This window comes from Zonotrichia albicollis, chromosome 10, assembly GCF_047830755.1.
Source record: "Zonotrichia albicollis isolate bZonAlb1 chromosome 10, bZonAlb1.hap1, whole genome shotgun sequence".
Classification (NCBI taxonomy): Eukaryota; Metazoa; Chordata; class Aves; order Passeriformes; family Passerellidae; genus Zonotrichia; species Zonotrichia albicollis.
Window position 1 is genome coordinate 30,566,642 of NC_133828.1, and position 14,898 is coordinate 30,581,539.

Genomic DNA, 14,898 nt, shown 5'->3' on the forward strand with positions numbered 1-14,898 from the left:
TAAAGACAAAATTTCTGCTGTGATTCTCAGAAAAAAATGCTTGAAAACATTTTCTTTTAGTGAGCACAACAGCTAAACTTGTAGATACAAAATAAATTTTGAAATACAGAGTGGGCCAAAAGTTTCTCTCCTCTGCATGCTAGCAAAGGAAAATAGGGAAGCCTGTCTTTCTGAACCATGCACAGAAAGGCACAAAACTAACAACCTGCTGCCTACAGAGGTGGATGGCCAGCAGCAGTGGTGATTGTCACTGGGTGCATGAAGGATGTCCAACGCCACCGTGTGCACCAGAAGAATGCAATAGCTGGGTCAGTGTCTCAGAAAACACAGAACAGTAGCATCCCTGTACCTTTTCAGATTTTTCTAGATGGATGCTCATCTTTAGAAAGTAACATTTTCCATTTATTTTGTACCAAAAAATCCTTTTTTTTTTAAGTGAACGCTGAAAATTATTCCATCAAATCCTCTTCTGCAGCTATTTATTCAGGTCATTTGTTCTAAAGTGTGATCTCAGGCCTTTGATCCCAGCCATAACCTGATTAAATCTGCTTTGCCACTTATTTCTGGCATAAACCTTGTGTGCATTGTAGATGAGAAGCCCCTGGAAAGTCCCCACAAAGCTGAGGACAGACAGACTCCACCTCATCAGCAGCTTTGGGCTGTGTTGCTTCACTGACGCTGGATTTGGGATATCATCTCAGAGCTTGATGCTTCCAGGTTCATTGAGGTATGCAAGCAGAATCCCTAACACTGGACATTGCCAATGAGCTGGAGTACACAGACTTTTAAAACAAAGTAAAACAATATTCTAAGTCATGTAAGGCTTCATTTGTTGTGGTCCCAATCCAAATCTGCTTCATCAGAATTAGTTTCTTTTGGTAAGTTACTCTTCATGCTGGCAGGCTTACCTGTTACATACCTGAAATCTGACAAATATCTAAAGGCTCACATGACCTAGGCATGATATTTCTGGTGTTTAATATTCAAGAACATCAGAAGGATTCTTTCTGAAAAGGTAAGAAGGTAAAATTTCTGCTGCTGCATACCATGCCCTGTTAGTCTTGTGGGATGAAAATGATGTTGAGGGGAAAATTGAATTACTTTAATTATTGTTTCAAAAGCAATAAGCAATAAAGATTCCTAAAGATGGAATTATACATATGGAATACATCATGGCTATAAGAGACATGAGCTACCATTCATTTAAATGTGGAAATGCATCAGAACAGCTCTGTGAGGCTTCCTATCTGGAAAGAACAGATATTTAGAATACCTACAGAAACAATGGCTACTTTACCCTTTAAAATACTTGTATTATAAATAGCAGAGTGGCTGTTCCCCTCTCACCATATCCAGGAACAAGCTGATGGAGCCTTTATCCCTGCAGGCTCCTGCAGTGCCTGTCCCACTGACATGGCACCTCTGGAACAGACACACCACGTGTCAGGGTATCTGGGTGTAGCTGAGTTACGGAAGAAGGAAGAAAACCAATGTGGGCTCTTTTCTTCATCTTGTCCTTGACCATCCACCCGCCCTAACCCTCCAGAATCAAGTCTGGATTGAGGATATAGTCTTTCATTGCTATGTATATGCAAATTTGCTTAATTTTTGTCTGATTGAAAGAATGTAAAGGTGAAGTTGGATGAGTCTCAGCTGCTCTTACAGGTTGTTCAACTACTTACTCTGATGTAGCACAAAGCAAACCCTCATGGAAGGAAAGATGAAAGGAGGAGCTGTTCACTGGTGAAAGCAAAAGTATAAAGAGAACAGGGAACATAGTTATTTCTGGGAAATAGTTATTTCTGCTATTTGGTGAGACTAGAAAGAGAATTAAGTGACTGAACAGCAGCAGGAAATACTTGGTAGGTAACTGTGGGGATAGCTGGGCTGAAAATACGCAGCCAATGCAAGTGGTAGGGTCAGTGTGCACTGTTACATTCAATAACTGAGATTTAGAAATAAACAAATCAATCCACCACAGCTGCTGGGGATTTGATTCACAGCACTGCTGGATGGCTCTTTCAGGTCACCTTGGGTAAAGATGAGTAAGCCTGACCTGAAAATGCTGGTTTGTATATGTTTGTGGGACTGCTGATGCATCATCTCACTGCCTTCTAGCCCAAACCTATCTTCCAGCTTTCTGACCCACACAAGTATTCAACAGCCAGAATTCAGGATCTCTGGGCACAAATTCCATGCAACTGGGACATAAGAAACAGCTCCACTTAAATTTGTGTTTTCCCTCCAGACAGAAGAAGTTGTTTCAAAATTTGTGAAGCTGAATCATCCAATTCATCTACTTCATCAGCCAGTGGGACACAAGCACCCGACTTGTCCTGGGTACCTAAAATCCAGATCTAGGGTAAAGGATGTGAAAGTCCAGAATCGTTACATAAAGAGCACAAAAATAGAAGGATATATCCAAAAATTGAAAACTTATTTTTCTTTTGGTTCTTTGACATTAATTTTGGGTGTTTGTTTGTTTGTTTGTTTTTAGCCCTTGAAGTCACGGGCCCTGACAATGGGATGCCTGACAATCTCTTCACTTGGGCTGCACTTTGAGGACGTTTCTGTGATGCACCTTTGAGTGGTCTCGTTGCCTCAGTGGGTCTGGAGCTGGACCCCAGGTGGGGACAGCCTGTGGGGAGAAGCAGCAGCCCCCCTGCTATGCAGGAGGCAGCAATGTCACAAACTCCCTTTTCTTCCTCTTGTGTAACATGGTAGTGGAAACATCAACTTCCTGCACAGCCACTGCCTGGTTCAAAGCACTGAGATCTGACTGACTGACAGGACAGCTTTTGGCAGGCTTACAAATATCTGCTCCTAGCTCCATGTGGATCTGCTGAAGTAGATCTGTGTCCAAATCTGGTTCAAGAGCTGTGGGATACACTGCAAAGTCCATGACGCTTAAGGCAAAGCCATAAGCTATGAGAAAGGGCAGGAATGGTTGACCCCAGTTCAACCAGAATCATAAAATAATTTAAAAATTTCCTTTATGAAATTTGATACATTTAATCCATTTAGACAACAACAGCAAAATGAAGAAAATTATTTCCGATGTGCACATTCCTCAGTCTTTCTGGAAAAGATATTTTAACAGCGCCCTAACACAGCCTGGAGGTTTTCTGTCTCCCTCTGGGGACAGAGGAGCATTCATGGGATGCTGAAAAAAGCTAAAAACCTCACACTGGAGCACATTCCCAAATATAAGGACATCCAGTACAGATGCAGAGCTTAACCAAAGGTGCCCAGTGCTATGTCAGGGCCAGTGTTTATTGTTTTTATGATTGTATTTTTAAGCAGTCATTCTTTTGATCCATCCTAACTGCTGGTCAGGGAAAGAAAAATAAAGCTTATACAGAAAATAACAAAATATTCTGGCTGGAGGCCAAAACTTCACAAGAGAGTACTGAAGCCTAATATATTTTGTTTGACGTCTTTGTTTCTGATAGATGTTGACTGAATTCAGGAGAATGACGGCACTTTGAACAAAACCAGCTGGGTAAGTCAGTTTGCTAATTATTAACCCTCTAGGGAAGAGACTGGGTTGGAAATGTGCATTCCAAACATTCTGGGAAAATATAAAACTCAATGTAGATCTCTTTGGGAAAGAAATACTTTACACTCTGGTTTGTATTTTTAGGAAAAAGGGAGGAGATAGCTTGTGATATATGACTGAATTTCTCAAGATGAGTAATAATTTCATACTGTGACTTACAAAATATTATTCAGAAGCTACTGTGATAAATATTCAGATACCCAAATGTAAAAACATCAATCCTGAAAAGTAAGAAAAAAGTATAATAGTCTTAAACTATAGGCTTTGCTGTGACATATTTACATCTCATTCTACCTGGATGCTCTAATCTTTCCTGTGTAACCTGGCCAGAGGTGGCTGTATAGAAAGCACAGGGGAATTTTTCCTCCATTTCAGGATTTTTAGGAGCAAAGGAAGAGTTAGATATGAGCACTACACCAAAATTCAGTGCAGTTCAGTGTTTAACTAGGGCCAGTCATAGCTAAAATTATAGCATGAAATTGAAACAGAAAAAAGAAAATAACGGGGGGACAGAGAGTGGAATCCTGGTAGAAACATAAAGCAACCAAAGATCGAAGATGAAAAGAAATTTAGGAATAATTTTCACTATTTGTTTAACATTGGAGCTATTTTCCTGCTTGACACATTTGTTGCAGCACAGAGACATTGGCTGTTACAAGTGCCAAAATAGATGTAGGAGAATGCATTATTGTTTAAAACAAATAGGTCATATAGGATGCTGAACTGATTTTTGTTTTCTTCTCCACAGTTCAGTGTGATGCCATTAGTTGTCAGTTAAAGAAATACCTTAATGTAGAGAAGCTTTTTAAAGTTAAGCTCCCCGACAATTAGTTTAATATCAGAACCATGCATATTTTTGCCTTTTTGATGTTGTACTCTCCAGTAGAGAAAGTGGTAGGTGGCAAAGTACCTTCTAAACTTGTCCATTCTCTGACTATTTGCAATTCTTTAGTTGCTTTGATATTTGGTGTGTGTATGTGTGTACTGACAGCTGTAACAAATGATGAACTGGAGTAATTATGGAGAGTGCCATTTCCAGAGTGCTGCAACAGCCCACTGTCCCTCCAAGGACTGATTTAAAATTGCAAATGGTTATGTAAAGTGAACACTTAGAGTATTTTTGGCAGAAAACTAATTAAATTCATGTATCCCAGAGTGACCACGAATGAGAGTCCTAGTTTGTTACCACGCACTTCAAGATTAGAGGGAAAATTCACACATTTGCACAAGAATTAATGCAAAAGGGACCCAGCCCTGACTGAGTCTAAGTTGTATGAGATGCCTTCAGTTGTGGGTCCTGCTGCTTTCATCCTGCCTGTGGGAGAGTAAGAGCAGGCCTCCAGCTAAGCAAACAAACCCAACAGGTGGAATATGCAGGGTGTTTGGGCATTCTCTGCTGTTTCTTTGCTTGGATAGGTACAATACTAGTAAGCAGCTGAATGACATGAGAGGTTAGTGATTGAGTCCATGAATAAACCAGATTTTATTTCTCTGTTTCATAGAAAAACTGGGCTAAGTGAAAGGAAAACTGCCTTTTACTGTTGTGTTGTTTGTTGCCAGGTACAGACAAAAGAATTTGCCCAACACAGGGAGTTGGGGAGCAGGTCCAGGCTTTGTTTCTTGGCTTCACTATCACTGTGTCATTTTGGCTAACTCACCTGGTTTTTGCTTTGAGTTCTCCACATATAAAATAGAGAAAAAAAACTTATTCTTTGGCAATGCTCTTTTGAGAAAGGTTGCTAAATACGCAATTGCATGCAAGCTGCAAAACCAACACCCTGTTACTAAAGGGAAACCCCTTGGCAGCAACAGTGTGAAGTGCCTCATTCCATCACTGTTTGCAGGCTGCTTCCAAGGCCAGACAGATACATATTTTGTCAGAAAATTTTTGGTGAAATTTAATTTTCAGAGGGTTTTTTTCAAACTAAACTTGAAGTAACTTTAGTTCTAAATTCAGGCTAATAGCAGTAACAGGGAGGGGCTAAAATGGTGGTGTAAAGAAATGGAAAAATTAGGTCTATTTTCAGTTATGTGTTGGGTTAAAAATTTGAGACTATCATCCTGTACTTTTTTATTAGTATTCCTTTGGTGTTATGTTATAGCATTAGCAATCTGTCAAAATCCATGGTACTGTTTATAAAAATAAACTAATTGAAGGCAAAGTGATCTCTAGCACTATTTGTGTTTGCTCAGGCTTTGTTTTCATGTCCAACACTTGTGTTGGAACTTGTTTTTTTAGAATAATAAAATATACTTGGACTTGGAATCTCCACTAACCTTTGCTTTGAAAGTCAAGACTCTTGACTTCCCTTTTCCTCATTTCTTATTTGCCGTCTCTGTCACATGTTCTCTGGCAGGGCTCGTGGCTATAAAAGTGTGAGGGAGTAAAGGTTAAAGATATATACTAGCTTTAACAAATATGGTTATTCTTGCCTTAAGGATTGACTTCTGAAGTTAGTGTTTGGTTCATCCTATTTTTAGGGTAGGATCTCAATTGCAGTCCATATTTGTGCTTGAGTTAAAATCAATATACTTTTAGCACTGTATCTCTCTGAAGACTTCAGCTTGTCAACTCAAGGGCTGGGTGTGTGAAGGGAGCATAGTCCAGATGCTGGACTTTATACCAATAAGTAAATATTCAACAGCTCACTTTAAGAACATGAGTGAGACTGTGCTCCACTAGTAGCAGTACTTTTTCATGGGGAAACAGAATAGGGATACATAAATTTCAGTTTGTACTCTAGTAAATACTCTAGAAGTGCATCAGCTACAAAAGGAAACATTGAACCCTTACTTTAGCTTGGTAGTTATTGAATTAATCTGGATCTATGTGGATTCATATTCTAAAAAAGGGATTGCATTTGAGTTTTTAATAGCAAGTATGCTCAAACAGTTGTGTATGATTAAAAAGGGGACAAGAGCATTTCCTCTTTCACTGTCTGGGAACTTTCTGAGGGCACCAGTTCACTGACAGTTTAGAGAACAGTGAGGAGCTGAATAGCTCTGCACTGCTGCAAGTGTATTGGCAGCAAAAGGGAGACTAGAGAAAATGTGAGCCCACTGCTGAGTGAGAGGGGCTGTGGTAACACAGGATGCAGACAAGTCAGAGATATTCAATGCCTGCTTTACCGGTCTGCAGGATTTGTTTTCAAAAATCCCAGGCCCTGAGACCAGTGGGAGCATCTGGAGCAATGCAGGCTTACCCTCAGTAGAGTAACCAAAACATTTAAACAAACTGGACACAAACAAGTCTGTGGGACCCAGCGGGCTGCATCCACAAGCACTGAGGGAGCTGACAGATGTCATTGCAAGGCCAGTGTCACGTATCTTTGAAAGGTCATAGTGATCACAGGAGGACTAGAAATTCAATGCAGATGCCGTATCTTGCTTCAAGGAGAAGAGGGAGGATGTGGAGAACTACAGGCCAGCCAGCCTGGTCTCAATACCCAGAGAAGTGTGGGAGCAAATCATTCTGGAAACTATTTCATAATATATTAAGGACATGGAGATGGTTGGGAATCATCAGTATGGATATATGAAGGGGCAAATTATGCCTGATAAGCCTGAGAGCCTTCTGTGATTAAATGACTAGCTTGGTGGACAGGGAGAGAGCAGAGGACATTAACTGTCTTAACTCCAGAAAGGCTTTCATCACTGCCTGTATCCTCATGAACCAACTGCTGACTAGATAAGTAGATAGTGAAGTAGATAGATTGAAAACAGGCTCCAATGCCAGGCTCAAGAGATTATAATCAGTGGTGCAAAATCCAGCTGGAGGCCAGACACTAATGAGGTGCTCTTGAGGTCAATACTGGGGCCGATACTGTTGAACACCCCCATTAATGATCCTGGGTGATAGAACAAGTGCACCCTCAGCAACTTTGACTTGAAGACTGGGAGGAGAGGCTGGTACACCAGATGGTTATGCTGCCATTCAGAGGGATCTTGGCAAGCTGGATGGATCAGTTGAGAGGAATCTCATGGAATTTAACAAAGGAAAATGCCAAATCCTGCACCTGTTGGGTTGTGTCCCCGCACACATAACAAGGGGCTGAGGGCCAGCTGGCTGGGAAGTAGCCTCACAGGAAAGTATCTGGGAGCCCTGGTGAACACCAGCTTGAACATGTGCCAGCGGTGTGCTGTGTCCTCCTGGCACAGCTGGCCAGCAGTTTCCTGGGCTGCATCCCGAGTATTGCCAGTAGGTTGAGGCAGGTGATAATTTCCCCCTGCTTGGCATTAAGACAGATCTGGAGGGCTAGATGTCCATATCTGGATTTCCCAATGTAGGAAAAATATGGTTTCACTGAACTGAATCCAGCAAAGAGCCACAAAGATGATTATGGGACTGGAGTGTTTGTCATGTGAGGAGTGGCTGAGAGCTGGAGGAGAGAAGCCCCAGGGAGATATTATCAATGTATCTAAAGATCTAAAGTTAGGGAGAGTAAAGAAGATGAAGCGAGACTCTTCTCAATTAAAATCAGTAAAGGAACAAGAGGTACTAGGCATAAAGTGATTCATAGGATATTTTTTTAATAAAAGAAAAAAGGTGGGTTTTTTTTTATTTTATTGTGGCCATCTGAGAGATGTCCAGAGACATTGTGGAGTCCTCATCCATAGAGATATTAAAAATGCAAGTGGAACCAACCCAGGGCACTCTGCTCCAGTGGACTCTGCTCTAAGCAAGAGAGTTCACTAAGTGGTCTCTTCAGATCCTGTGATTCTTTGGCTTAGGTACTTTAATTTATTTCCACAGCATCTGAGTATTTCTATCAGGTTCACTGTTTATAAAGAGGTTTCTGATTCTTCCAAAGTTTTGCATTCTGATGGGACTTAAACTGTGGGCCACAGGTTCCTGCTGGGCCATTTAAATACTGCCTAGGATAGATCCAGCCCACTTTACATGGCCATTCTGCATGGCCAAACTGTTTCAGTTTGAAATAAAAACGAGTCTTAAGAAACTTATGGACTTCACAGAATGAAGTACCACTGCTTAATAGAATATATATAAAAATAGATGGTTCAGTACTATGGGCATATTATTGCTTCCAAAAAAGAACAAGAAATGTAGATGCACTTGTTAAACTAACAGGACTATTTACTCGTGCAGCTTTGTAAAGTATGTCTCCCAGAAACTGCCATAAAGAGCAGCATTACTCCTTGACAACCTCAGGAAGGAAAGAGAGTGGGCTTTGCATTTTCAAAGCCAGGAGCAGATTCAGCTTGGACAAACTAATGATTTCTACAATAGAAATATGTCACACACAGAGGTCATCTCTGAAGTGACCAAATCCTGAAGCCTTTATAGCTTAAAATCTTCTCTGGGATTTTGCCTAGAGGCTTATTACTGGTTAGTCTGGCAGAGCACTGCAGATGTGAGTCATGAGGGATCTGTGCTATCTTCATCTCTCTCGCTCTCCCTCACACATTCTGTGTCAAGCACACGAAACCAGCTCACCAGCAGTGCTTGAGCAGTGATGACAGCTGATAGAGTACCCTCACAGTCCCTCCCTGATTCACCCATGGTGTCAAGCACAGACAGAAGTCTTATAAACTCATTTATATGCACTGTCCACCCACTGACTTTATCTCAGGTTGTGTGAGTGTTGAGTCACAGACAGGTAGTTCTTGTTCAAGTCCCAGCTGTGGGTAATAACAAAAGCTATTTCAGTCTCACAGAAATAATGACTAAGGTACAACTAATTTCCCTACAACAAGGGGAACTTGAATCAATAGAAAATTGCAAAAAGCAAGTTCTTGTGAGGAGGACTTGCTGATTTGTTGACCCAGCAGGAGCTTTCATCCAGATAAAGAAATAACAGGTGGACCATATCAACCAGGTCACTCTTGTCTGCATGCTTGCACACCTCATCAAAAAGCTGTCTAGAGGTCTAGATGGTAAACACTACATTTAGAGAAGATGCATTGGCACTGCCCAAATAGATCATATTTATCCAGGTGCACATGAGTTTTATCCTGTATTGCAGTTTCTACTGCTTTGCCTGCTACTGATATGAGGCTTGCCAGCCTTTAGTGTTTTCCATCATGTCATCTCCTTTACCCTCTGGAATCTTCTTTATGGAGATTGGTGTCACACTGCCACTCTCCAGACCACAGGCACATGGCAAGTGTGAAGGGAAAAGTAGGTCCATTTGTAGGCTCTCACTCAGTGCTCAACACTGCCCTAAAAAACTCAGATGTCTGCAGATTTGTTACTTAGCCTAGTTTGGTTTGTAACTTTTCCCAGTTAGCACACTTTCAGGACAAGTCTGTGCTGACTGTCAAAAAGAAGAGTTCAGGTATGGGGATCATCAGCTTATTCCAGTGAACATATGCAAATAGATAATTTAGCTTGTCTGGATAATTTAGCTTCTCCTCTTTTTTTACCCTGCAATTGTCCTTTGATTTGTCAGAATCCAGTGGATGTCTTGGTCCTGATGTACCTAAGGCAAGATTTAATGTTAGTCTGGATTTGTTTTGTGAGTTGCTGCTCACAGTTTTTTATTGTTCCTTCACTGTGCTTTTCATTAACATGTTGGTTTGTGATCCTTTCTGTGGTTTAGCATTTGGAGAAGATTTAAACTTCTGATTTCTAATAATAATCTACTCGGTGGAGAAGTTATTGTGCCCACTTCCTTTTGCCAGTTCTCAAGACTTTAGTAGATGGCACACGCTGATGCTGTGCTGTGCATCCTTCCAGGAGTTCAGCTCCACTGGTGAGAATTTGCTGTTCCTGCAGCTGCCTTTTGTTTCCTCTTCACAATCTTTCTAACTGCTATGTCTCTCTCCCTTTTGAAACTGGGTGCAACTGCTGTGAATGCTTGGCCTTAGTCAAGCCTCTGGGAATTCTGAATGTAAACATAGCAGTAGAAACCATGAGCTGAAGATGTAGGTCAAGATCGTGCACATGAATGAGGACCAAATGAGGGGCTGCATCTATTCTGTGGTTTCCCTGTCCCACTGCTCTGCGAAGCAATATTGGTGGAGTCTGATGTAGTCTGTGTTACATAACAAGGCTGCAGTGTCCAGACAGCATGGAGGTTACATGAAGTACAGTGCTGGTTGCATTTCCCACCCTCTTTGCCCATCTGATCATTCTCAGCATGCTCTCTCTGTCCTTCTGGTCGGGCAGACTCAGGACTCCATATGCTGAAAGGTGACATTTTGGTGCTTTGGCATTCTGTGCCACCTGCCAGGTTCCTGTTTTGTTTACTTGATCTGCTTACAAGATCTCATTAATAAATTTCAATATCCCATTACCAGCAGAGGTGACTCCTATTATTTCTCCTATTATATAATATATTTTATATTCTGGTACTAAAATGTCCTGTATGTGTGTAACATGTCATTGCCTTTGTCTAAGACCAGACTTTTGATTTCCCTCCAGTTATTCATTAGATGTTTTACATTGTTATAGAGGTATGTGTTGTTCTGGTGTTTGTTTCCTCCTTCATCTCCCATTTGAAAGGTATTTTATTTGTTTTATTATTTTTAATTATTTTTTATTTGTTTTCTTATTTTTGCTTCTGGGCTCTCTTGCACTCAGAAAGGCACAATTTCCAAACCTTTGCTTATGGCATATTGAACTGCCTGTTCACCACTCCTGCTGCTACTCAGTTTATATCTTAATCAGTCACAACCTTTAAACACCAACAATTTAGCCCTCAGTGAGTTCAATGTTTCTGTACAGACCCTTTTTATCTCAGAAGTACTCCCAAGCCCAGATCAATCAGGAATTTTGCCCTTTAAACCATTCTCATCTACTTGTTGAAAGTTTGCTCCTTCCTGGTCAAACAAAAGGCATTTTAGAGACTGCTATTAGTCAGGGATGAATTGTGCCTCCAAAATATGTTAGACTCAAAACTACAGGCTCTTCCCCAGCACTCTTACAAAATTATTCTGCTTTGCATGTTTAAAGAACAAAAACAAAACAAAACCAAATAAACAAAACAACAACCATAAAACCAACAAAAACCCCACCAACACCTTTCAAATTTAAAATGTCTTCTACCTGAATTAATTTTTATTTGCTTCAAAAAACATTTTCCAAATGATAACTGATTTTCTTTTAAATCGTTCCTTCAAATGATGCTTTCTGCAACACATATAATGCAGTACAAAACATCATCTTATTTGGCAGTTCCCACAATCCTAATTTAAGTAATAACCCCATACTGACTCAGTGACAAGAGAGAACCACTTTTGAGGAGATTGAACATATAAACTCTGCTAGTAGATCTACTAAACCAAGGCACACTTTCCTTTGAAAATGCACAGTACAGATGTCAGAGACCCTTTTTTAAAGTGCTACAGAAGAGTATAATTTACCACTTTACAATTTCAAGCAGTTGTCTCAATGTTAAAGTACTGTTTTTATTATTTTGTCATTGTTCCAGAAGCACACAGAGATCCTAGCAGGAGTCAAAGCCAAACCAATACCAAGAGAAAGACATTCCTGGCTCTCAACAAACATGCAATGTGGATGTGTCCACACTCCTTTCTTTGTCTTACTTCCCAAACCTGTTTCTACTATTTCTGTGAGCCTGAATATGAACATTTAAATATGCATCAGAGCAGAGCTGAAGGCAGCACTACAGAAGTTACCACTGTCACATTTGAGTAAAAAAGGAGGTTGATATTACAAAAAAGTCTGTAATTCCTTTGTTATTTCTGAAAGTTATCTACCACATGCAGTAGAAGAAACATAACAGTCTCTAAACTGCCATAATAACACCATTATTATGAATGGTGACACTTAAAGAGAATCAAATCTAAGGGTCCCTAGCAATAATAAACCCTTCAAGCACAACAAAAGCCTCAAAACTTTGGAACTCATGCCAAAGATGCATGCAGAGATTGTAGAGGAGATGTAAGAAATACACATAAACTCAGCTGAGAGAGCATTTGATTCATCTTAAGTTTACTGTGCAATATGACAGTTTCATAATGTGCTGAAAGGTTAGGCCACTGCAACTGGAAACAGGAAATTTAGAGCAACAAGGGAGAAAAGCCATCTTCCTTTGTGTTCCCTTTCTGCTGAAAGCAAAACATTCTTTGATGTTGAAAAATAATTAAGTCCTCAATATCCATTTAAAAAAGCAAGGCAGCAAACAAAGTAAGTGTCCATGAAGAAAAGACCATCCAGATGGAGTTAATGCAAAGCTTAAGTTACTGCTTAAAGACCTCTCTGGTTACAGCCTCTCTTTATCCAAATCAGTTGCTTTTTTAGTGACTTTTTTCATAGCCATGCATGGGATCAACTCCATCAAGCTAAACTTGTGTATCTGTCAAAAAAGAGTCATTTGACTTTTAGCTGCAATTATGGTAAAAGTTGCAATTGCCCAAATTTCTTCTCCATTAAACTATCTTTAAACATGTCCAGGGCTGATATTTTATATTATTAGTAGGCACTTTACCCAAACCAGAGCCATGTTCTAATATTAAACTTAGCAGCAGAGTCTAGGTAGCACTGTAATCTTTGTGTGCTGGTTGCTTTGTGGGTACCATTACTTTCTTGGAGAGAGTCCTCCCCCTCAGGAAATAACTGCCCCTGTAACTCTTGTAAGCCTTCATGTGGCTGTTGGGTTTGGTCTGGTTTATTTCTTTTTTGGTTTTTTGGGTTTTTTTTTGGTTTTTTTTTTTTAGTTTGTTTTTGGTTTTGTTTGGGGTTTTTTTTTGTCTGTTTTGGGTTTTTTTGTTTGCTTCTGTAAGGACTTAGGTATTGTAAGCACCCACGTTGCAAGGATAAAAAGGCAGTAAATAAGAAGTGATCCCTGTTCAGACATCCCAGTCTCAAAGTCATTGCTAGAGGAAGCAGAGAAAAGCAGAAGTTACCATCTCCAAATCCTCTTCCTATTTTCATGAGATGCTGTAGGCAGCAAATCCTTTCCACCATTCCCTTTGTGCTCACTGGCACATGTGGATGCACTCAGCCAGAAAAACTGGATTGCAATGTGTTGAATGGCAAAGGAGGAAGGTTGCTCATGCAAAGTATCTGTTTCATGTGGTGTGCAGAACAGAGATGGGGTGGAGATTTATGGATAGATAGGTGTTGGCACTTTCTACAGGCATTGCTATTGTTAAAAACATATGGGCATAAGGGCAAAAAAATTATCCTTTGATAAGCAACAAAGACTCCTGCTAGAAATACGAGGCTCTTAGTCATGATGTTGGCACCTTGAAAGGCTTTTTGTTTGGAAAGGCAAAGTAGTCTTCTTGGAAGCAAAAGGCTGCTGTGCATTACTGGGAGCTCTGTGGCTGGGCCCTCCTGTATCTGAAATTCTGTATTTGGTTATCTCTACAGGCATGGTTGAAATTTGCTCAGCCATTAGCTCTGCTTTGAAGTGAGCTGTAGGTATTCATGGGGATATATAATGCTTGTGACTTGCAATACAGAAACTGCTCACTGATTATGCTGAGTGATAGTGTGCAGCTCACATTAAATGCAGAAGCCTCATTTATAAATAATAAATCCTATAAGAAGTAGGCTTTGTCATTATTACAACTTTGATAAGCTTTAATACAAATCCACTTTTTCAACAAGAGAAAATTGTATTAGAGTTCTGTAGGTTATCACATGACATACACCAAATATCATTTTTCCTGCATGTTCTTTCAAAAAAATTTTGTTGGTTGGTGGGCTCACCAGGCCTGTACATTCTGTATCTCCTCTTAAATTAATGTAAAACAGAATTAAAGTATAGGACATGTACATGAACCCAAAACTGAAACTAAGAGACACCAATGCAAACTGCAATTTTTTCCTGTTCTTGGGTATTCTTTAATTTTTGAGCCAGGATCAGAGTTTGAGTCTATACTATCAAGGATAATATTTTATAAACCAATAAGCAAAAAAGGAGCTGAAATCAGAAGTATCTGAAAGCATATGTTACGTATGTTAAGATACCTTAGAGAACCTCCCCTCTATTAATACACATATTGCTGATATATTTGTAGTAAGTTGGATGCTGGTAATTTCAGAATTGCTGGTATGTGTTCAGTAAATATGCACTGCATGCTATTAGTATCAAAGTGAAACTCTACTACTAACCATTCCCAAACTGGGACAGTCAGTGCATTAATAATAACACACATTTGGAAGGATTGATGGGAACTCAGGGTTCACACCTGCTTTTTTTAATTTAAAAAGAGCCACGCCATCCCACCACATATTTAATTTTAGTTTCAATAGCTTGCTTTTGCACCAGGGTCACCAGTGGGGAATTTCTGCTTTCCATTCTCTGTGTGGAGACTTTAAAGCTTTGCTCTTCCTGAAAATGAATTATTTCTGGTAACACAGATTCGATTTTGCTACATCTACAGACTCCTCTCTTCCTGGATTT

The 14,898-nt window shown here is 40.0% G+C and overlaps 1 protein-coding gene across 1 annotated transcript in view; it reads left to right on the forward strand.

Annotated features, from left to right (window-relative positions):
* Positions 1-3,388: 3,388 nt before the first annotated feature.
* LY75 (lymphocyte antigen 75) overlaps positions 3,389-14,898 on the forward strand; it is a 55,857-nt gene continuing 44,347 nt past the window's right edge. Inside the window, exon 1 of the mRNA XM_014265770.3 lies at positions 3,389-3,502. The gene's annotated coding sequence lies outside the window, so the exon portion shown is untranslated. The remainder of the gene's footprint in view (positions 3,503-14,898) is intronic.